This window comes from Nelumbo lutea, chromosome 6, assembly GCF_056320005.1.
Source record: "Nelumbo lutea isolate HS-2025 chromosome 6, American lotus-T2T, whole genome shotgun sequence".
In the NCBI taxonomy this organism is placed as follows: domain Eukaryota; kingdom Viridiplantae; phylum Streptophyta; class Magnoliopsida; order Proteales; family Nelumbonaceae; genus Nelumbo; species Nelumbo lutea.
Genome location: NC_142689.1, coordinates 42,581,795 through 42,606,993, shown reverse-complemented (window position 1 = coordinate 42,606,993; position 25,199 = coordinate 42,581,795).

Below are 25,199 nucleotides of genomic sequence, written 5' to 3'. Positions count from 1 at the left end.
ATCCACAATTGCGATGAACTCATACTCGAAACGGATCGCAATGAACATCGGCTAGCACATATGCGAATTTGCGATGAACTCATACTCGAAACAGATCGCGATGAACTCATCTGTTTCTCACCCCACATGGCTACTCGTCGGGGAAAATCAGACTATCCTTTTACTAACTTCGTTAAGGAAGTCAATACTATTGAGTTGTTAGTGGAAAGAGAGGCGGCCCTAGCGGTCGATGGTGGGAGGGGTTTCTGGCCTCCCTGATTATGGTATCTACATCGTACTGATTCCCCTAGCTATCCTTATTGCCAGCGGCCATCAGATTTTGTTGGCGTTTTCTTGACTATCTATATAAGCAACTAGATGACACCGTTCAGCAACTCAATGACCCCAGTTGCAAGAGGCGCATAAGTTATGTCTTAGCCCCATTCCTCTGTATGTTCCTCTGTGAGCGGTTTGAACTCAGTGTTATGCCATGGCGTCTATCTCCGCTTCGTGTTCATATTGCTACTCTTGACGGTGACAAAGCGGAGAAAAAGGTTTTCGAGATGTGTAGGGGGAAGCACTAGCTCCAGGCTAGTAGGCATAAACAATTTAAGATGAGCAAGATCAGCGTGAAGTTGGCTTCTTTCGATGGCTTTGTGTGGAGGCCATACGCCGGATGGTGCGCAACACCATGTCATTCTGTATTGGTGTGCTTGTTCCAGAAGGAGATAATCAATGTGCAGTTGACGTGAAGAGTTCCATTGTAGGCGTTGTGCGACTAGTCACCTGTCTTAGCCCCATTCCTCTGTATGTTCCTCTATGAGCGGTTTGAACTCAATGTTATGCCATGGCGTCTATCTCCGCTTCGTGTCCATATTGCTACTCTTGACGGTGACAGAGCGGAGGAGAAGGTTTTCGAGGTGTGTAGGGGGAAGCGCTGGCTCCAGGCTAGTAGGAATAAACAATTTAAGATGAGCGAGATCAGCATGAAGTTGGCTTCTTTCGATGGCTTTGTGTGGAGGCCATACGCCCGGATGGTGTGCCACACCATGTCGTTCAGTATTGGTGGGCTTGTTCTAGAAGATGGAGATAATCAATGCGCAGTTGACGTGAAGAGTTCCACTGCCGGTGTGGTGCGACTGGTCACCTGACCTGGTGTTATCGCCTATCTTGATCACATAGGTGAAGCGCAACTCTCTGTATACCGCCCCGACTGAGTGCTGCGATAGTTTGTTTATGACAACATGGGCGCCCAATTTCTCAAGTTTGGTGGGGAGGATGTATTCTGCGTGCAGCACCACAGCCTTGCCTTCCCTGGGTGTGTGCGGTTCTCAATAGCTGGTTATGAAACGGAGCAGGGTTGTAAGTCCCTTCATTTTTCATATCTTTGTGCATTATTTGGGGGCTTCCAGGAGTTATTGTGGATGAGCCCCTGTCTTCGTCATGTATCCCCCCCCCCCCCCAGGGTTACGTTGCTAACCGAAGGGGGAACGTAGCCGTTCATCATTCTAGTTCTCTGAGAAAGGCACTAGCGAAACGTGAAGGGAAGCGGCCTATTGCGGACGAGGGGGGGGGGAGTATCCATCCTCCTGCGAAGAGGCCAAGATCCACGAGCATGCCCCGTTCTTTCCGGCCTACTGATGTGCTGAAGCTTGTTGATTCAGCTACGACTTCATTGCAGGCACAGGAGGATCGTGGTGCCCTCTCCTAGCGGTGCCATCGTCCGATTCTCGAGCGGGCGAATGAAGAGGAATGCTCCCCCTCGTCCAAAGCGAGGTCCTACAAATAGTGCTTCGGTATGAGGCTTTTGATGCTTTTTGCCTTTCTTCCGAGTTTACTTTATCACAACTAAACTGAATGAATTATGGTTTTTGTCGTTTTGCAATCTGTGGAGAGTGGTGGAATTCAGCTGGACACTGAGGTTCCAGTAGCTCCTCCTGAGCAATCAGTGGGAGCCCCGGTTAACTCCCCTGAAAATGTGAATTTGGTGAGTAGATTAGTGTTGTTGTTTATTATTATTATATTTTTTATATGTTTTGAATGTTGTTATGCTCAATGCACATTGTGATGGCTAACGGTTATACAGTCTTTTGTTTTGAAGCGAGTGGGATTCAAGGAGGTTCAACCCAGTGTAGATGTTTTCAGGGGTCCCTGAGCCGGGTAAAGAGGTAGGAATTGTTTGTTATTCGTTAACTATTTCTTGCTTTGCACATATCCAAATCTATTGTGCTGACTACTTGTGTCTGCTTTACCGTAGGTACCATCTGCTGCATATCCTTCCACCGTGCCAAACACGCCTTTCCTTAGATGCCTGGTTGAGGAGCTGAGATCACTGCAGCCCCCCAGTCCCGGTTTAAGAGTTGCTGAGGACGTCGTGGATAGCAACGTCACTCCTGATACTATGGTACGGGAGGCGGGTCAGGCGGGCCAGGCAACTGTAGCCACGGACACGGCAGCTCGTTGTGAAGAGCCCTCTGTTGCCTCCACTGTCGACCCCAAAGCCCCCGCAGATGCGGGACTTAGGGCTTCGATTGAGCCAGAGTCTCCCGCCGTAAAAGTTGAAACCCCTGAAGACATGGAGAATCAGTCTGGGGATACTGATGCGGAGCCTGGTATTATCTATCCGTCGGAAGAGCTGATGTATGAGGTGGAATTAGTCTAGATTTTCTGAGAGTTTAGGGAGTACTGCAATAAGCATAACATCCCTCCTCTGGGTTATCAAACGAAGGATCCTGTAGAAGTTCAGGGCTGCCGTGAGGGTGAGAAGTACTTTGTTTCCTGCTCAGTGGCTACAATTGCCTCAACAGTTATATGGCACGGGTGGCTCCCTTCGGCAAATTTTCATCTAGTGGTTGTTGGGTCTGCGTTGAACACTGTTACCACTATGATGGAGTGTATAATGAACATGCCTGCTAAAGAGCTTTCCTGGTCTAACTTCACATGTTGGCTTGAGGCATGCAAGACCTTTGCTGCGATGGGTTTTAATATGTCTGACATCGAGCACCGGGTCGTGGTGTTGGCTCATGCATTTTGGAAGGCTGGTGTAAATATATTGCAATCTGTATTGTTCCATTCGATGAAGGATGTGTGTCTCCGTTGGACGGTGATTGAAGATAATATTGCCAAGGCTGCAAGTAGAATGGAGGAACTCAAAGCTGAGAAGTTTAGGCAGTAGAGAATCCTTGCTGACTACGAGGCAGAGTTAGAAGACAGAGCTTTGAACGGTGCAGCCAGGTTTTGGAATCCATTGTTGAGATAAGGCGGAGTTGGGCTCGCTCATGATTGTAAAACCATTTTTGTAAAGGAAAAAATGTTTAATGAAATGTAAAGAACCATTTTTTTTGCTGAATTTGTCTCTCGATGTATTTTGTGGTTGTGTGTTTAGTCACTTTGCCTCTGTTACAACTACAAGGGTAAAAAGTACTTCTCATCATGATTATTTGTATTCAAGCTCCTTATGGGAGCCTTTCTTACGCCTTATCGGAGAGATACTTTATCGCAAATAAAACTATCTAATATGAGAAATAGTCTAAGCCTTTGTGGTGTGGTTTTCCTTTGAAAATCATGTTGACTGTGGGACTTTGTCGTAATCCAGTGCGAATGTCAAATGGTAGTCAAATTGTCCTATGTTACGCACTTTATCGCGTTCTGTTGCAAATAAGTCTTTGGAGTATTGTGCAGATTAATTGTGATTAGGCACCATTGTGTTTGTAATCACGCATTAATGAGAACGATACCGCACGTGTCCTTGATCTTGGAGGCCCGACACAGGCCACTGAGAGTTGCGAATGTTGGAGGGTGTTGCGGTAATATTAGAACTAACATAATAAACTTTGTTGTGGATCAAGCAGTGTTTGGCCATCGCATGAGGTACTATCATGTGTGATAAGGTTATATAAAATCACAAAATATTAAACGTGCTCATAAAGAGAAGTTGCCTTGATATCGCAACATTGTCAATTGCAAAAGACCAGCACATAGTCTGCTGTAAGGTGAACATTAAGGCTCATGTTTGAAAAAAAAAAGGTTGAGCTGTATTGTTGTTTTGCCTCCGATGCCAAGGTTGAGGGTTGTCATGTCTGAGGACGATGGGGACCGTTAAAGTCGGTCGTAGTATGAATAATTGGCATAAGTCAGAGATTCTATGCAACCATGTTGCTTTTGTGGTAAGGTTTTGGCCATCACGTGAGAGGGTTGTATGAGCCTCCCTATGGAAGTGAGATATCAACGGCCATAGTGTTGTTCTTTTAGCAAAGAGTTATCGTCAATGTACTGGGCAGGTGGATTTTGTTCCCCCTTAAATCAATGCACTTATGAGTTAGACAAAGTATTTGCATTTATAAATTGGATAGGGATCATACTTGATGTCAACAAAGACCCCAAAGGGTTGCTCGGAGGTGTAGACACGCCTAGGGTTGCCAGGTGATATAAGTGCAAGCCTGGGGTTACCAGGTGGTATAAGTGCAAGCCTGGGGTTGCTAGGTGATATGAGCACAAGCCTGGGGTTGCCAGGTGACATAAGCACACCTAGGGTTGCTAGGGTCTTCGTGGTGTTGCCGGGGGAATGAGTGCGCCTAGGGTTGCCAGGGAAAGAAATCATGCTTAGGGTTGTTAGGGCCTCCCTGGGGTTGCCGAGGAATGAAATCGCGCATGGGGTTTCCAGGGCCTTCCTGGGGTTGCAGGGGAACGAATGCACCTAGGGTTTCCAAGGCCTTCTTGGGGTTGCTAGGGAATGAAATCGTGCCTGGGGTTGCTAGGGCCTTCCTGGGGTTGTCGGGGAATGAAATCGTGCCTAGGGTTGCTAGGGCCTTTCTGGGGTTGCCGGGGAATGAAATGCGTCTAGGGTTGCCAGGGCCTTCCCGGGGTTGTCGAGGAATGAAAAGCGCCTAGGGTTGCCAGGGCCTTCTTGGGGTTGTCAGGGAATGAAATGCGTTTGGGGTTCCAGGGCCTTCTCGTGGTTGCCCGGGAATGAAATGTGCCTAGGGTTGCCAGGGCCTTCCCATGGTTGTCCGAGAATGAAATGTGTCTGGGGTTTCCAGGGAATGAAATCATGCTTGGGGTTTCCAGGGCCTTCTGGGGTTGCCAGGCAATGAAATCGCACATGGGGTTGCCAAGCCCTTCCCAGGGTTGCCAGGGAATTAAAAGTGCCTGGGGTTGCCAGGGCCTTCCCGTGGTTGCCCGAGAATGAAATGCGCCTAGGGTTGCCAGGGAATGAAATCACGCTTGGGGTTGTTAGGGCCTTCCTGGGGTTGCCAGGCAATGAAATCGTGCCTGGGGTTGCTAAGGCCTTCCAGGGTTGCCGGGGAATGAAATGCACCTGGGGTTGCCAGGGCCTTCTTGGGGTTGCTAGGGAATGAAATCAAGCTTGGGGTTTCCAGGGCCTTCCTGAGGTTGCCGGGGAACGAAATCACGCCTGGGGTTTCCAGGGCCTTCCCGGGGTTTCTAGGGAATGAGTGCAATCATGGGGCTACCAAGAGGTGTAAGCAAGTATGGAGAGCATATCTGAAAGTTGATACATAAGTTATAGCATTCACATCATTTGATTACTATCAAAGTATATAGATTTATACAGACTTTATTGTAGCCAAAACTATATATAAAAAGAAACTTTATCGCAAAAGTGCGAGTTGTTGATACATGCATTAATAGTAGAGTTCAATAAGAGAGTAGATATATTGAAACATTGTTCATTTATTCATGAAATAAGTACATGCAGCAGTGGAATTACAGAAGTACAGAATTACTCGAAGTAAGGTTTCAACCAATAGCCATTGATTGTTTCGCCCTCTTCTTCTGTGTTTACAGTCTTCAATACATAATAGCCCAAAGCATGGGCTTCTTTTATCAGATATGGCCCCCCTCCCATGTTGGGGCGAATTTTCCTGCAGACTTGCCCTACCTTACATTTATCGCCATTTTAAGTACCTTGTCTCCCTCTTGGAAGTTTTTGGGTCTCAAAAGTCCTTGAAGTTTGTGGCTAGGGTTTGTTTATATTTGGTCTAATTTTGCAAGGCCATGTTTCTGGCTTCATCTATGACCTCGAGCTTGTCTATGAGTAAGTGGTCCATGTCCTCTGGTCTTGACTTTCTTATCCATCGCAAAGGCTACTCAGGCAGATACAACTCGTATTTCTACTGGTAGTACTACTTCTTCACCATATACCAATGAGTAGGGTGTCACATGTGTGCTCTTTCTAATAGAGGTGCGATAGGCCCAAAGGTTTTCTGACAACTTTTCTGTCCAATCCTTTTGATTATCAGCCACTATTTTACTCAACATCCTCAATAGGGTCTTGTTTGTGGCCTCTGCTTGTCCATTTCCTTATGGTTAATATGTTGTTGATGTTCCTAATCTTGCACCGTATTGCCCTATGAGGTCATGGACTTCATTTTTCATGGATAGGCCGTTGTCTGTCAATATCCGCATTGGGACTCCAAATCTGTGAACTATCTTCTTTCTTAGAAAATTGGCTATGTTTTCTGCGTAGATTCTTCACAAGGGTATGGCCTCTGCCCACTTAGTGAAATAGTCTATGGCCACTATGATAAAGTAGTACCCTCTGGAAGGGAGTGTATCTTGCCTATGATGTCTGCTCCCCAAGTATGGAATGGCCAGGGTGTCATGACTGGGTGAAGACTGTTGGCAGGTTTATAAATTCTTTCGCCATGGATTTGGCACTTATGGCATCTGTGTACGTGTCTCTATGTATCTTTCATCATTGTTGGCCAACAGAGACCTAAGTGTAGGATATGATTTTATAGCACTAATTGTCCCTGATGAGTCGCTGGTTCAGAGTTATGGGTTGCCTCAAGTACCTCGCCGATCTCATCACCAGCCAGGCATCGCAAAGGCTTTCTTGTGTGTGACTTTCTATATAGCATTCCATCCTGGAGCGTTTAGCCTTAGATAATAGCCTCCTCCTCAGTGATGTGTCAATGGGCAATGTGTGGTCTTTCAAGTAGTCTATATACATCCTCCTCCAGTCCTCTTCCCAAACCACAAGGCACTCTCTTCCATCTAAATCGTGTAGGACTATTTCAGCCTCCACTTTTCCCAGGCATCTTGTCCTTACTCCGTCCGACTATCTATGATATAGTACCCCATTCACTAGTTGGAACTTTGTGATCAACCTACTGTCCTGTGTCCTTATAGTCTAACTTTTCAGTTTCTGGATTATTTCATCCCTCCAATCATCCGATCCTATTTCATCTTCTTTTTCTACCCAGTCCCTCAATGTGATGGTTGATTGTTTGTCGACCGATTGGATGGTGATCTCTATTGATTTTGTGCTGGCCTATATCTTGGACCCTAGGGTAGCTAGTGCATCTGCGAACTTGTTTTTTGCTCTGTTTTTTTGCTTGAAGTCTACCTCCAGGTTGCAGACTAGCTTCTGGATTAGGGTTCTATATGTCAGAATCGTCACCTCCTTTACTATTGTGCTTCCATCAAGTAGGCCAATCACCAATTTAGTGTCACCGATCACTTTTATCTTCTTCGCTCTAGCTTCAATTGCTTTGATCAAACCTAGGACCAGGGCTTCATATTCAGCTATGTTGTGAGAACAGGGGAACTAGAGTTTGAAGGAGTAGGTGGACGTTTGTCCTTCAGGTAAGGTTAGGGTAACCTCAGCATTAGTCGAGATGCTAGTGCTACTCCCATCGAAGGACAGGACCCACTTACTACTTTCAGCCACAGTGATCAAGGGTATGTCTCTGGGTACTTCATTTGATATAGGGAAGTCACCACTTGAGGGGAACGTGGTCAACAGATTTGCTACTGCTTGACACTTGATAGCCCTTGGTTGGGTGTACTCTACCATGTATTCATTGAGCTACATCATCAACTTGACAAGTCTACCAAAGAGGGGAGGTCGGTCCATGAAGAACTTGATGGGGTTGTTTCGTGCAACGAGACTGACTTTTTGGCCTAGGATGTAATGCCTAAACATTTGTGTAGCAAAAACTAGAGCTAAACATTTTTGTTTCATGTGGAAGTAATTTTTCTCGGCTGGTTTAAGAGTCCTACTGGCATAGTATACTGGGAGTTCCACTCTATCATCGTCCTCCTACACCAATAAGCATCATATGGCATCTGAGCCTATTGTGATGTACATCCTAAATTATCGCCCGTCCTTGGGCGGTGACATGGTTGGGGCCCTAGCGAGGGTTGGCTTCAATTGTTCAAATGTCTGTTGATGCTCCTAGGTCCACTTAAACTCGGCAGACTTCTTGACTAACTTCATCAGTGGCAATGTTGCATGCGCGAGGCCAAGGATGAACCTCCTTAGGTATGAAACCTTTCCTAAGAAAATTTTTAGTTAAGACTCGTTGGTTGGATGCGAGAGATCTAGGATGGCTTTGACCTTGCTTTCATCCGGGTGTATCCCTATCTGGTCTACTCTGTAGCCTAAGAACTTCCTTGACTACACTCCAAATGCACATTTTAATGGGTTTAACCATAGCTTGAATTCCCTGCATCGGGTGAAGACTTTCCTTAAGACTTTAGATTGGTCATCTTTCTTATTCACTTTAACAACTATGTCATCCACATAGCATTTGATTTCTTTGTGTATCATTTCATGGAAGACACTAGTCATCACTCTATAGTATGTTGCCCCAGCATTCTTTAGGCCGAAGGGCATCATCTTGTAGTAGAAATTCCCTATTGGTGTCCTAAAGGTTGTGTGTAGTGCGTCTGTAGGATCCATAAATACCTAGTTGTAACCATTGTAGGCATCTAGAAAAGATAATAACTCATATTCCGCAGTCAAATCTATCAACACCTCCCTATTGGGTAGAGGGAATTCATCCTTTGGATAGTCTGTTTAAATCTCTAAAGTCAACACAACACCTGCGGTAAGGTGAGGCTAGTATTCGGGTGGTATACTATTGCTAGAGGACTAGGTGGGGAATAACTTGAGTTGTCCATTCATCTTTTTTACTAGTACTATATTGGCTAGCCATTGGGGATGTGCTATAGGTTTGATGAAACCTACTTTTAGGAACCATTCTACTTCCTCTTTGATCTTTAGGGTTATTTCTAGCTTGAAAATCCCCTATGGCTGCTTCACTGGCTAGAACTTGGGATCTATGCACAGGGAGTGTCTGATGAGGTCTAGATCTAATTCCGGCATCTGGTGATATGACTAAGCGAACACATCCTAAAACTTTGTGAGAGTACACAGATTAGACTAGTTTACAGCGTTTAAGGTTTTGTGATAAGGAGGGTTTCTTACCTTTTAGTAGTGTGATAAGTTTTTCCTTGTCCTCAGCTGCTAGTTTAGTCGATATGTATAGCAGTCTTTTCTTTGTTTCATCAACTGCTAAGTTGATTTCCTCTAATGGTTCTTCGATTGTGTCAACGGAATCCATCATGCACCTAGGAGGTACTCTGACTTCATCGCTATATTCTAAAACGTCCTCTTTCAACTCCTGTTATCACTCATGTTATTATTTGTCTCATATATTGAGGTTTTATGTCTAGTATGATTGAGATTAAATGCCATACCTTCATGTCATTCTCAATGGCTGATTTATTGTCCGATGGCATTACTGCAGTGACATCGGTTTGCAAGGATGGTGGGAAGAAATAATGTTGGTTGAAACATTACTTAGAGTTTTTTGTTAGATGATTATGATGACTTTCTTGTCAAAAATAAATAATATGTATATGTATTAGTAGAGGATTACACAAATATATTTGCAGGGAATTGCAGTTCATGGATGTATTTTCTTGACGATCTTGCAAGTAACCATAAATAAAACTAAAGAGGGTCATACATTAGGGATGAATTTAAAAAAAAAAAACATTTAGCATTGGTACAAGTTGTGGTAAGGCTTCATTTTCATGTTTAGCAGATTTGAATGTCACATGATAAATCATAATTCTATAAAGCCATACCTTAGGGATGGCCTTCTTGGCTGCTGGTGTGTCGTTGTCCTAGTAATCCGCAACAATGGTGTAACAGTCCTTCCCATCACTCCCTATCACCTAGACGCACCTGCCTTTCTTCTTTCACTTTGTAGTTTCTGTAGACTTGTTCCTTGTGGGGTAGGCAGCTCATCCCTTCAACCTTCGCTATTCTCATCTACCCTTCATCTTCCAACACTATGAAATAGATAACATCTTGTAGGTGCATTTCTAATTTATCGAACGGGGCCCTGGTGGCTGGGATCCAGATTGATCATCCTCGATGTTTAGCTTCGATGCACTTGTAATATGTTGAAGGGACGAGGGCCAAGGCGTGTATTAGTGGACGTCCCAAGAGGACATGGTAAGAGGTCCACCCTAGGATCACCTAAAACTCCTATGTGATGCAGAATGGGCCGATCACTACCTACAGTTCAATGGACCCCTCTCTGATGAATGCGTTCCCATTGAAGTTTGTCACTTCTAATGGCAGTCCTTTGATATCCTCTTTCCAAACATTCATCAATTCCAACATGTGGATGGAGATAAGGTTGACAGAGCTTCCTAGGTCAACCATCGATCTTCTCATTTCAAAACCGCCTATTTTTGCCAGGATGTACAATGGTCTGTTGTGGTGGGGATCAGCGGCCAACATGTCATCCGCCGTGTGTTAGGCAGTGTATGCCCTTAGCTCCAATTAGAATGATGTACATTACGACATTTATTGTAAATGAATAAAGTACATATTTGATTCATGTTATTGTGGTGTGTTTCTATGTAATACCCTTAAACTGGACACATATGAGACTCGTGTTAGTTTAGAATGTTCACAGCCGTTGCGTAAGTCTAGGGAGATTTATCTAGCCAAGACTGACACTGATGTGCTACCAAGTTGGTTGGGGTGGCTTGTCTAAGCTGCCAAGGTGAAACTCGAGGTACATGCAATGTAGGTTTACTTGGAACCATGAACCAGACCAGAATTCCAATATTGCCCTGAACCTTGGTGACTAGTGGCCAAAATTGGAATGTTACACCTGACCCCTAGACTCGACTATGATACTACACTAGGGGTTGGATTGGGCTGTCTTTGATATGCCAATCAGTGAGATCCTTAGAGGGGTCAAAACCTAGGTATGTTGGGACAGTCCAAAAATTCATCTGAGTGGGTGATCATAGTGACAGGATCAGCCCCTTTGTTGGACAAAGGTAATGATCGGGGATGCACTCTCTCTGATGGAAACCAAAACTGCCGGCAGTTGATTTCAATCGTTGAAATTAGTTTTTGCAAAATATATTTATATAAAGATATACATATATATTATGGTTTTAAATTGTTTGCAAAATGCTTTAATTCACAGGATCCATGTGAGTAGAGATTGCAACACTGTTCCTTGCAGCCGAGGGAGAGGTCATCTCTTGTTGGGCAGTGTTTGATCATTATGGGCTGAGAGGTTAAGTGTAAGACCTTTGAGGGTAGTACCTGATGGGATAATCTTGCATCTGTCCACAGTCCCTCGGTTTTTATAAGGTGGCTTGGCCCAGGGACCACTTAATGTAAGTGTTGGGCCCGTTAAGAGCCAATGGTGATGGGCTTAGGGGTTCACTGCCCATAACAGTGAATTCGGCCAGGCCTTGTAACAGAGGCTAGGCTGAATCCATGTGGCTGATGGGTAGATCAATATTTGAATCCCACGCCATACAAGAAAACCCAACTGGGCAGCAATTTGGAAGGTTACTGAGTACATAGACTTAATGGGCCTAAAGCCCAATTCGAACTGGTCTAATTTGATTAGTTAAAGAAGGGGGCGGATCTGTGATTTGGATCAACAGATAGCATAGGGAGTTATCCCTATCCACTCAAAAGAGTCCAGATCCAAATATAGATTTGGATTTGGAAACACCTAGTGAGATTAGGAGGGTTGATCTAATCTGCAGATAAGATAAGGGCTTATCCTTATCTCTTAAAGAGAGTCCTAATCCAAATACCACAGAAAGAGAAAAGACAGCTATAGTAAGACTGTGTCATGCTCTTGCGTCCTCCTCCTGCAACTGCCATTGCCAGTTTGTTCTCCACTATAGGAGCGATCAAGAAGAGTTCTTGATATTAGTTTTTGGAGTAAAACTGTTATGAAGTTGTTCTCACATACCCTCCATCGAATTCTTACTGAATGATTCGGTTCTTGTGAAAAACTTGTTGATTCTGCTCCACCCCGCACAGTGTCATCTTTAGTGGGATCAGTCTTTGGAGTTTTCCTTGGGTGTGATCACCTTCATTGGGAGATATTGTTTCTTCGTATCGTGTACCTCCCTCTCCTACCTTTTTGGTTTCAGATTTGGTTTGGTTCTTGGTTCAAGATTGATCTTTGAAAATGCAGATTTTCTAAAACAGGGAATGTGATTCCCAGATGCAAAGAGAGAAAAAATTTTAGAAATTTAGCCTTACCTTCATGCAGGGTTCGGCCATCCATATGATGGATCTCTCATCCCCTTCAGTGGTATCAGAGCCATGGTTCAAATCTTGAACCGAAATAGATCAAATTTGAACCTGCGCAAATGGGTAGAAGGTGTTCAACCCAATTTGCGCAGATAAATGTTTTTCTGGGAAATCAGTTCCCAGATTAAGGGCAAATGATCTAAAATTAAATCTTTTTAAATCTGATATTTATTTGGAACTATTGTTTATAATTATCTTGACTTATGGGCTATTCGTACAAAGGAGATCAAATTCTTTATTGGCGCAAGATATCTGCAATTTGTAGATTTTTACATTCTGGTCTGTAATTAATTTTTTTTCATTTTTAGACTAAATGTATAGGAATTTGATCTGATGTAATATTAATAAAAAAAATTAGGGTTTTCTATTTATTTTATTTCATGATCGAAGATGACTACACAAGAGAAGGAGAATTCGCAGATAAGGAAATCGCTATCTGGCAGTTTATGAAACTGCAAACTGTGATCTAACATTTGTTTTGCAGGTTGGGAGATGTGCGAACAGCCCTGTTATTGATTTTTGACTATTTTTGATCATTAATTAATTTCATATCATTTTCTTAAATTAATTGTTGAATTGAAAATCAAACCCTAGACCCATTCAAACCAGATTGGACCAAACTGGTTGGACCAAATCTATGGTTCGATGGAAGTTGTTCTCAGCCCTAATTTCCCACTTTTGGGTCAAGGGATTGATGTTTAATTGTGAGACTTAATTTGTCCCACACCTGTAAGGTCCAGTTTAAAGGAGTTAAAACTGCTAAAGCCCACCAATTGAAGAAAAGCTATATGGGTCGAACTGCTTAATGCTATTCAGCCCATATACCTAGATAATAGTAATCAATAATATTATGGATTAAATTGGGCTTTAATAATGGGCATCACAAATATTCATTGATTGGATCAATTCTATCCTTGCATGTGATGTAAAGATGTGTGATGTTCAACGTACATGGGCCATAAGTACTTGGCCCATGCAGATACGATAGTGGCTCTCGCACACATCATGGTTGAATGCACATCATTGCCAAGGTGTCCCTAAAGATCATTGGATGACCTCCCTTCATGGTGGGCCCCACACCTCCCTAAAGAAGATCCATGCGGAACCCTAGCCATTTAGGGCCCACATAAAATTGGCTTTATAAAAGTCAGTGGGAGCCACTCTGGTTTGACCTAAATTAAATTAGGGCGTAACTTTTGTTCCCTCCTGAAATATGAGTGCATGTGATAGGGAGATTCATATGATGAACTCTCTAAAGGCCTTCCATCATTAGCATGAAGATGGGTCATTCAGTAATGAGGAAACGCACCATAAAATTGGGCTATCCATTTGCTGTTGGACTTGTTGGAATGTTTCATATGATGAACTCTCTCATGGTACCTTGGTGTTCATGAATATAATGGGTGAGTATTCACTGGACAGGAAGATTTAACATAAAATATCAATGAACGTTGTCTGACAGAGGCCAAAGGGAAAGCTCATATGATAAGTGGATACGATTCTTCACAGAGAGGTGGTGGGGTTATGCTGCTGAAATAGTTGGCTCCATGCACCCTATGTGGCTTCCCACATTTCCAGAGACATAAGTCGTTGTCTTTGTCACTGAGATAGGAGGAAAATCTCAGAGATGAACAAATGGAAATGGAACATAGATTAAAAGTCATATCTATGTAGACAACATGAACCAAATTAGGTTGTGGACTAATGTTTGTTTTTTATCAGAAATGGCAAACTAAAGGGACATAACTATGCTGACTGGTACCGTAACCTTGTGTTGGTCCTAACTTCTGAGAAGTTGGACAAGGTGGCTAAAAACCTTGCCCCAGAGTATCCGGGAGATAGGGCTTCTGAGGCCCGTAGAAGGGACTACCAAGAGTGGGAAGAGAAAAATTCCCTGGCCCGGTGCTATATCATTGCCTCCCTGGACAATCCGATATAGAGGCAGTTCGATCAGATGGAGTTGGCTAATGACATATTGGACAGTCTAAAGACAATGTACGAAGAGCGGAACCGTTCTACTCGGCAAAAGGTCTTGAAACAGATCAAGACCGCGCAAATGTCCAAGGGCCAGCAGGTTCATGACCATTGTCTTCGGATGATAGGATATATCAATGAAATTGAGGCTCTTGGATCCGGGCTGGACCATGTCACTAAGGTAGATGCCATCATAAATTCTTTGCCTCCTTTCTTCAAACCATTCATCATGAATTACAGCAAGAACAAGCTGAATGTCAGCATTCAGGAACTCAACAATTTGTTGTAGAGGGCTGAAGAACTGATTAAGAAGGATGAGCCTCTTGCTATGCTTGTTGAAGCTAGCAAGTCGGGCAAGAAAAAGAGGAAGGCAAAGAAGAAGCCCTAGAAGAAAGCCACCAAGTCCAAGAAGTAGAAGAAAGATAGAGCATCAAATGCTTGTCACTTCTGCAAACAGACCGGCCACTAGAAGAGGAATTGTCCTCGGTACCTGGAATCCATGAAAGATAATTTTGAATCATGTGTCATAGAAACCAATTTGTTGGTAACTCCTGCTTCCTGGTGTATTGACTCTAGAGCATCAACTCATGCATGTAACTCACTGCAGGGGTTCAAGATAAGAAGAAGACTGAGTGACGGAGAATGTCTTTACTTGGGGACTTTTGCAAGTGTTGCAACTACGGCTATAGGAACCGTAGAGTTATTTTTCAGAGAATGATCAATTGAATTGAAAGATTGTCTTTATGTACAAAATTTGAGAAAATTTTGATTTTTGTTTCAAAGTTGTGTGCGGATGGATATTTTATTCTTTTTAGTAATACGATTACTATCAAAAGAAATAACAAATTCCTCGCATACGGAGAACTTGAGAGTGGTCTCTATGTTCTTCATCCTTCTCTGGAAACTAACATAGCTGAAACTACATCGATTGATATCCCCAAGAAAAGAAACACGTGATACAATTAATCCCACGTGCCTGTGGCATTACTGACTTAGCCATATTAATATAGATCGTATCACAAGGTTGGTAAAGGATGGCCTTTGGATTTTCTAACTGTAGAAGATCTTCCCACATGTGAACCTTGCCTTCAGGGTAAGATGATGAAACGGCCATTTAATGGTAAGCCTGAAAGACTTATAGGCACGCTTGACTTTATACATACTGATGTATGTGGTCCCCTGAGTGTTAGGACACATAACCAACATGTTTATTTTATAACATTCACCAATGATTATTCTCGGTATGATTACGTGTACCTAATGAGACACAAGTCTAAATCCTTTGAAAAGTTCATAGAGTTCAGACAAGAGGTCGAGAAACAATTAGGGACAGAAATTAAGACCCTTCATTCGAATCGAGGTGGCGAGTATCTCTCTGACGAATTTAGGGACTACTTGAAGGTCAACGGGATAGTATCATAGTTAGCTCCTCCTGCTACACCATAGCTTAACAGTGTTTCAGAGAGGAGGAATATGACCTTATTGTATATGGTCTGGTCACTTCTCGTGCACTCAGAGTTACCCACATCTTTTTGGGGTTTCGCATTGGAGACTGCGATATACGTGCTGAACTAGGTTCAAACCAAATCAGTTCTGAAGACTCACTATGAGCTTTGGATCGGAAAGAAACCAAGTGTGAGACACTTGAAGATTTGGGGTTGTCCAGCGCACATTAAAAGAATGAGTGCAGACAAATTGGAATCCAAGGCCAGCCGTTTCCTATTCATAGGCTACCCCAAAGGCTCTGTGTGTTACCTATTCTATGACCCAGGTGAACAAAAGGTGTTTTGTAGCCAAAATGCCCATTTCTTGGAGGATAATTACATCCTAAACAATCATGATCAGGAAGTTGTTCTTGATAAGGAGAGCTCAGGAGTAGTGGGAGGTGCCCCATAAGTTCTAGGTAGTGACCAACCTAGAAGATTTACCCGGATTTCCTGGCCTCTAGTCCGTTTTGGCTATGACCAGGATAGTTACCTAGTGGAAGTTATGACTTGTGAGGAGGATCCCATGACTTATACGGAAGCTATGTTGGACATAGATTCCTTAAAGTGGGTAGATGCCATGAGAGCTAAGATGGACTCAATGGAGACCAATGGAGTCTGAACTCTGGTGGATCTGCCCCCCGGGGTAAAAGCAATTGGTTGCAAATGGATCTATAAGAGGAAGAAGGGTCCCGATGGTAAGGTTGAGACCTACAAAGCTCATCTGGTGGCGAAAGGGTATACTCAAAAGGAGGGCATCGATTATGAGGAAACCTTTTCGTCGGTGGCCATGCTTAAATCCATTAGGATCCTCCTAGCTGTAGTAGCATACCATGACTACGAGATTTGGCAAATGGATGTCAAAATTGCATTCCTGAATGAAGATCTTACTAAAGATATCCATATGCAGGAACCGCAAGGTTTCATAGCTACGGGTCAGGAACACATGGTATGTAAATTAAATAGATCCATATATGGACTTAAGTAAGCTTCTAGGAGTTGGAACATCTGGTTTAACTCTACTATCAAAAAGTTTGACTTTGAACAGAATCTGGATGAACCTTGTATTTACAGAAAATCCAGTGGGGATAAGGTTATGTTCTTGGTTCTTTATGTAGATGACATTCTGCTCTTTAGGAATGATGTAGGAATGTTGATTATAGTGAAAGTATAGCTTTCACAAGAATTCTCCATGAAAGATCTTGGAGAAGCCTCCTATATACAAGGTCTTCGACTCTATAGAGATAGATCGAAGAGGATAATTGGATTATCCCAATCTGCTTACATTGACAAAATAGTCAAGAGATATAGCACGGAGAACTCCAAGAAAGGAAATGCTCCTTTCAGGCACGGAGTCACTCTCTCCAAGGGGATGTCTCCCAAGATTCCCGAGAAGATTGAGGGCATGAAGGACATTCCCTATGTCTCAGCTATAGGGAGCATCATGTATGCCATGTTGTGTACTCATCCTAACATTGCTCAGGCAGTAAGTGTGATAAGCAGATTCCAGTCCAACCCAGGGCAGGAGCACTAGACTACTATGAAAAATAAACTTAAGTACCTTTGAAAGACAAAAGAGTTTTGTCTGATATTCAGTGGTAGCTCATTATAGATCCAGGGGTATATTGATGCCGACTTCCAGTTAGATCAGATGATAGAAAGTCTACATATGGGTATTGTTTTCACGATAGGTTCGTGTGTTGTTTGCTGAAAAACCAGCAAACAGGGGCCCATGGCAGATTCTACAACCGAAGCCGAATACATCCGCAATTGAAGCATCCAAATAAGTTGTATGGATGAAGAAGCACATTCATGAATTTGGAGTAGTTCTATCCAGCACATCACCCATTTCGTTGTTGCGTGGCAACAATGGAGCTATAGCTCAAGCAAAAGAGCCAAGAGCCCACTCAAAATTGAAGCACATCAAGAGGAAATACCATGTACTACAGGAGATATTTGGAAGAGGGAACGTCCTAATTCAGAGGATAGCATCAGCGGAAAATGTAGCAGACCCATTAACTAAGCCACTAACACAAAAAGTGTTAGAGAAACACGTGGAAAGTATGGGACTTCGGCTTATTCCAGATTGGACCTAAGTGCAAGTGGGAGTTGTTAGACAGTGTATGCCCTTAGCTCCAATCTGAATGATGTACATTACGACATTTATTGTAAATGAATAAAGTACATATTTGATTCATGTTATTGTGGTGTGTTTCTGTGTAATACCCTTAAACTAGACACATATGAGACTCGTGTTAGTTTAGAATGTTCACAGCTGTTGGGTAAGTCTAGGGAGATTTGTCCTGCCAAGGCTAACATGGATGTGCCGCCAAGTTGGTTGGGGTGACTTGTCTCAGTTGCTAAGGTGAGACTCGAGGTACATGCCGTGTAGGTTTACTTGAAACCCTTAACCATACCAGAATTCCAGTATTGCCCTGGACCTTGGTGACTAGTGGGCAAAACTGGAATGTTACACCTGACCCCTAGACTCGATTATGATACTGCACTAGGTGTCGGATTGAGCTGTCATTGATAGAATTAATGGGCCTAAAGCCCAATTTGAACTGGTCTAATTTGATTAGTTAAAAAAGGGGGCGGATCTGGGATTTGGATCAGCAGATAGGATAGGGAGTTATCCCTATCCACATCCCTATCCACTCAGAAGAGTCCAGATCCAAATTCAAATTTGGATTTGGAAACTCCTAATGAGATTAGGAGGGTTGATCTAATCTGCAGATAAGATAAGGGCTTATCCTTATCTCTTAAAGAGAGTCCTGACCAAATACAGATTTGGATTAGGAAACTCCTAATGAGATTATGAGCTCTCTTTAAGGCTATAAAAGGAGGAGGAGGGCGAACCCCCATTCATCTCATAACAACAGATCTCAGATCATAGAAAGAGAGAAGACAGTTACAGTAAGATTGTGCCATCTTCTGCTCTTGCGCCCTCCTCCTGTTGCCGCCATTGTCAGTTCGTTCTCTACTATAGGAGTGATCAAGAAGAGTTCTTGATATCAGTTCTTGGAGAAAAACTGATATGAAGTTGTGTTCACATACCCTCCATTGAATTCTTATTGAAGGATTCGATTCTTGTGAAGAACCCGTTAATTCTTCTCCACCCTACACTGTGCCATCTTCAGTAGGAGCAGTCTTATTATTTTTTCGTATCAAGTACCTCCCTCTCCTACCTTTTTGGTTTTAGATCTGGTTCGGTTCTTGGTTCAATATTGATCATTGAAAATGCAGATTTTCTAAAACAATGAATGTGATTCCCAAATGGGAGAGAGAAATTTTTGAAATTTTGCCTTACCTTCTTGCAGGGTTTGGCCATCCATATGATGGATCTCTCATCCCCTTCACCGTGAACTCTATGCTGCGGAAATCGCGGTTGTAGGGCTGTAGTGGATGCCTGAAGACTTCCGCCAACGCTTTGATGGCCAACTTTTGTGTTCTTGTGTTTGCCCTTTATTTAGTGAAGAACTATCGTAGCTTGTAGCTTTGTTTCAGCTTCTCAATTAGGGCATCAGATTGGTATTGGCCTGCTGCTCTTACCACATTGACATTGCCTCACTGGGTATGGGCTGGGAGGTGGTCAGTTTCTACGCGTGTTGGGTCTCTTTTAACAAACTCATTGAGCTTAACTTTTTGTACGAACAACCTTTATAGGGTAAAACAATCAATTAGGTCATGGTGCGGCGATTGGTGGAAGTTGCACCATTTTCTGCCACGCTTGTCCTTCTCTAAATCTATTCTTGTCAGTGGTGGTAGGAGGATGATGACCCTATCCTTGACTAATTTATTCATTATCATGATTACCTCCTCCCTCACGCAGGGAAACGGGGAGGGACACATCTTCTTCCTGGGGCATTATCACATTGGTACGGCCCCTATCTGACTCCTCTGTTGTTTTTGGGCTTCCTGTCAACCACATATGCCTCATTCCTATTGTATGGAGAGGTGTCTTTGACAGTGCATGTCGTCCTCTCCGCACACCTTGAGAGTTGGCTAAAGGTCTTGACTTCAACATTCTCAATGTCAATTCTGTAGGTGGGGCGTATGCCCTATATGCACTGTTCAATGAAACTCTTCTCTATAGCATGTTCATCGAAGACAGAGTGCATTAGCTTTTGGAACCTCATAATGTAGGCCAAGAGGTCCTCTCCTGGTCCTTGCTCCATGTTTCTCAAATCGGCCATCATCAGTTTTCTCTCCAAGGTGAACCATTTCGATAGGAACTTTTTGGCCAATTCACCCCATGAATCAATGCTTCCAGGGTAAGACTTACGAACCAGGTTTACACTGGGCCAGTCAAAGACTTTGAGAACTCACATACTTTGAGGTCCCCGTTAAGAGCAAAGAAATTGAGGGTATCTTCAAACTTGCTAATGTGCTCCTATGGGCTACCCCTTTGTCCATCGTATTGTGGCCATTGCTGAGGAGGAGTATACCCAATAGGGTAGGGCTTGTACAGGATGTAGTTAGAATACGGCTTTTAGGGCAGTCAAATCTTGGGCTCGATTGCGGCTTTCAACTAGCAGCCCCTAGATGTATTCCCTCAGCTCGTCTTGACTGGGGGGTTTCTACTATCGGGTTGGTGAAGGGAAGGTTGTGAGGCTGGTGGATGGATTGGTGGCCTGTCTGCGTTAAGGTCGGGTTGGCCCTATTGGGCTACTCTGAGAAGGCAGGGGTTTGGTTGGAGGTATGATGGTTGGGGTTGGGGTTAGTGTTAGGGACACTAGCAAGAGTGGCGGCGAGGGTCTGTTTAGCTTGGGTAGAACGGTTGAGCAAGATCTAGAGGGCATTTCTTGTTTCCTCCTGCATTTGTTTGAGCCTTCTGAATCTATTCTCGAAAAGTGCCTCGAACTCGTAAACTTTATTTGAAAGTATCTCGATATCAGCCTAGATAGGCATCTCCATCTCGGGTTGGTCCTCCATTCTTGGGTTGGTGTTCTCCGAGATATTTCTCTGCTCTTTGGGAATGGAGGTAAGGTTGATTCTCTATGAGGCCATTCTCTGTGATCAAAGACTGAACCAGAGATTCTACTATAGGTGGGGTAAGGCTTGGATGGGGAATGGTAAAGAAAGGCCGAGGAGTAGGGAGATTGGTTTTCGGGTTGAGGGTTTTAGGAGTCAAAGCCAAAGGGTGCTCGAGTACTAGATGCTGAATGAATTTCAATATGATGAGGATCTCTATTTATGGGGGAGATCCCAAGATCCTCAAATGTAGGAGATAAAGGTACTTGTGACCTATCGGGAAAGGGAAGGCCTAGCTTGAGAAGTTCGAGGGTCAAATGAGAGATCTAGAGACTGCTACCTCTGATCAGATTACAGACTTTTTTTTATTTTATTTATTTTATTTATTTATTTCTATTATTTATTTATATGCACTTTTCACTTTCAGTAGTGTTCGAATCTTATTTTTAATGAATTCCAATTTAATTAATTAAAGTTTTGTGATTCTGCAACTTCCCTTTGTGTTCTTTTATCCGGATTAAAGTTCGTAATGATTTTTCCCTTGCTTCCCTATGGATACGACCCGTTCTCACCATTTACTGCATTTGTAATTGTTATGAGAAATGGAGAAACTTACAAATATTAAAACTAGTGTTTCGAAGTGGTTAACGACACACTTCTGCGATGTGCTCTATGAGTTCATCGTAGAACCTGTGGTGCGTTGCGGGTTCATCGCAACAAGAAAGTTGACTATAGGCTATTCGCATGCAATTTCATGGTGTTAATCTAGTGTTTGATGCTTTCTAGGGTCTGAGCGGACACTATATATCTACAACTGCTAAGTCCATGGTCAGTCTCTAGATCAAGGTCCTATACAGCAAGATTGTTAGCTCTTTGACTATGGTGTTGTTGTCCATTTGCCTGATCACCAGTTTTGAATCCCCTACTACTTTGACCTTTTTGGCTCCGGAATCTCTTGCTTCTATCAATCCCAATACTAAAGCCTCATACTCCGCTATGTTGTGGGAATAGGGGAATTATAGCCTGAATGAATAGGTTGAAGTGTTGCCAGCGGGCGAAGTCAATGTGACTCTGGCCCTAGCTGAGGTGCTAGTACTGCTTCTATTAAAGGTTAAGGTCCATTCCCCATCTTCAACTACTATGATAATGGGCAATTCTCCAGGTATCTCTTCAGAAATAGGGAAATTGTCATCAGCGGGAAAAGCAACTAAAAGGTCTGCTACTACTTGACACTTGATGGCTTGGGGTTGGATATACTCAATTGTGTACTCACTAAGCTGCATCATCCACTTGACCAATCTTCAGGAAAGAGGAGGTCCATCTATAAAGAACTTGATTGGGTTACTCCAGACACTGTTGCTCCATATAAATAGTTTCTCTTGACTGGTTTCAGAGTTTTGTTGGCATAGTAAATCGGGCATTGAATGCCCTCATCACTATCCTGATCTAAAAGACATCCTATGGCCTCGAAGGTAGGCTAGATGCTAGGGCAAATGTATATGTAAGACAAAGGAGGACTGGATGTAGGAGGTAGGCTAGAGGCTAGGGCAAATGTGTATGATGAGATGATCCCCTCATTACGAGATGAACTCCTATTTATAGGGAGAGATCCCAAGGTCACAAAAGGAAGGAACCAAAAGCATTCGATTCCCACTAGGAAAAGGAATATCGAATCCTCTATCAATTGCCATGGAATACTGCAAGGGTTTTGCCATGTGTCTTATGAAATATCTCTAGGATGAACTTTCCTTTCGTCTGAGGATTCTCATAATCCGTTTGTGCTACTTCCTTTTGTAACCCATTTAACCAATGTGGCACAAGTGACATCATTATTTAGTGGGTGTGCCTTTACTAGGCTTACAGAGTGCCTTGTCACGTGTGTAAATTAAAGACGCACGTGTTTCTAATATTCATTCCTAGTCCACAGTAGCTTTGCACTTGTTGCAGCTTTGCAATAGCTCTGAAGTCTATCACGAGTCCGGTTGTGTATAAAGCTCAATGTGAGTCCACGTGTGTCTAAAACTCATTGCAAATTTGTGCATGTCAAAAGCTCATCGCAGATTTGTGCAAATCTAAAGCCTATCATAGGTTTACCCTGACCAAAATTCATCGCAACCCATTTCGGGTACGAGTTTATCACTATAATGCAGTGAGTTATGAACTCATCGCAGACATCCAATGAGTCGTGGACTCATTGCAAGCATCCGTGTGGTTTTAATTCGACACCTTTTGTACTCTAATGGTCTGAGCGACCACTATGTACCTACAACATGATTCGAACAAGTATTATAAAATCAAACAGCTCCCCGAATGCAATGACAAATCATTCAAGTGGTTATGCATTCAAGGAATCGAACTAGGATTAGCCATTCACATCCATTTTCTGTTAGACAAGCAATGAGATGATCAACCTAAAATAGTCATGGTTTACAAAGGTTCGACTTAGACATTTTCTGTGAGAAAACCACAAAAAGAAAAAAAATGAATTTAGATCAGTCGTTCTCATTCATTCTCAATCAAAGTAAACAACAATAGCATCATCAAGTAAACATAATATATAGAGATCTGACCCACACATCTTCCTATGAGAAAGCATAAAGAATAATCAAAATACAAAAAAAAGAAACTAACTGAAGGTTAGAGTCGTTCACCTTATTTGTGGCTTTTCTTTCAAGCTATTAAAACTCTTGTGAGGGGGCTTTTGATGGGGACGCCTCCATCTCAACTAAAAGTTGGGAGAGATCATAAGGGTTATGCTGAACTTGTTTGGGTGTGGAGATACAAAGCTAGAGCCGAACAATTCTTCCTTCTTCTTCTTCTAGCTTGTTCCTCTTCCCAACACCGAACTAACCTTTTTTTTTTGTTGAGGCTCAATTTGGACGATAGGGGTGTTTGCGGGTCGGGTTGGGTCGGTTTGAGTAATTTTTTTCAACCGACCTGACCTAGTCAGTTTACTCATTGACTAAACAAACCGACTGACCCTGAAGCAAACCGGTTTGGTTGGTTTGACATTTAATGTGAACACCCCTATTGGACAAAAATGATGGAGCTCCGATCTATTGTCTTATCCTCTAACTGAAATGGGATTGTTTATTTTTTTTATTGGTTTTTCTCTCAAATATTTTATTAGGCCAAAGTCTGGAGAAGGGAGGGAGATGAGAGTGGGAGGAGAGTTCATTCCTAGGTTGTATGAAGAGTCAATGGTGGAGTGAGAAGGAAGACCATAGTTTAGGTTTTTGTGGAGCAAGCTAGGGAGTTCGGTGGTTCTATGAGAGGAGAAGGGAGGAAGAAGGAGGTGGAGAGGAGAGGAAGAAGGTGAGGGTGTGAGTTCGGTGGTGGTGGTTTGGGAGAATGAAGAAGGATCGATTGGGTGTTTGGTGGTCTTAGGGCTAAGAGGGATGGGATGGAGAAGAGTAAAATATCCTCCCTCCTAAATACTAGGGTTCGGTTGGTTTCTTGTTTTAGTTTTTCTTCTCTTTTTTTTTTTTTTTGATTTTCTTTAAACAAAAACTAGAGAATGACCCCGTTCTAATTACGAGGCTAGTATTTTTTTATCATTTTTATTTTGTTTAAGCAAAAAATTAGGCACACAAATGGATCGAATCATGATCCAATCTGATCTTATTAGATCCAACCATATTTGGTTGAATTCAAATCATCCCTATTCAGATCTTCGGATCGACAGACCATAGGATCCAATAAGAAATCATATCAGATTAGGATCACCCCCTTATCCGGTCCAATATATTATATATTTATAAATATATATAATACATATACATGTTATTTATTTATTTATATATTATATTTTATAAATTTGTTATATTATTTATTTTTTTATAAAAACATGTATATATATGATGAAAATAATTAAAAAATATTTTTTTTTTGTTTTTACTTTATCTAAATCAATATGTTTTATTTTTATTTTAATAATTTATTAATTTTTAAAGAAAACAAGTCGGATTGGATCAGATCCGAAGATTCGACTTAGCGATAGGATTCAAATTCAAATTGAGTCCCATCAGATCAGATCAGATCCGACATGAACAATGTCAGATCGGATTCGAATATACCTAGATTTAAATCCGATCTAATCCATTTGCATCCATACTAAAAATGTCTAACTTTTTATTATTATTTCTTTAGTTTTTTAAAGATTATTTGTATTGTAATATTAGTTAATTAATTATTATTGTCATTACTAAGTATTTAACTAATGATTTTATTATCATATTAATTATTATCATTAAATATTCATTGTAAAAATTTAAAGATCAATCAAAATGTAATATTTACTTAATAATTTAATTAAAGATTAATATTATTATTAATTAGTAATGGTGATGATTATTTTCTTATATTCTTATTAATAATCAGTATTT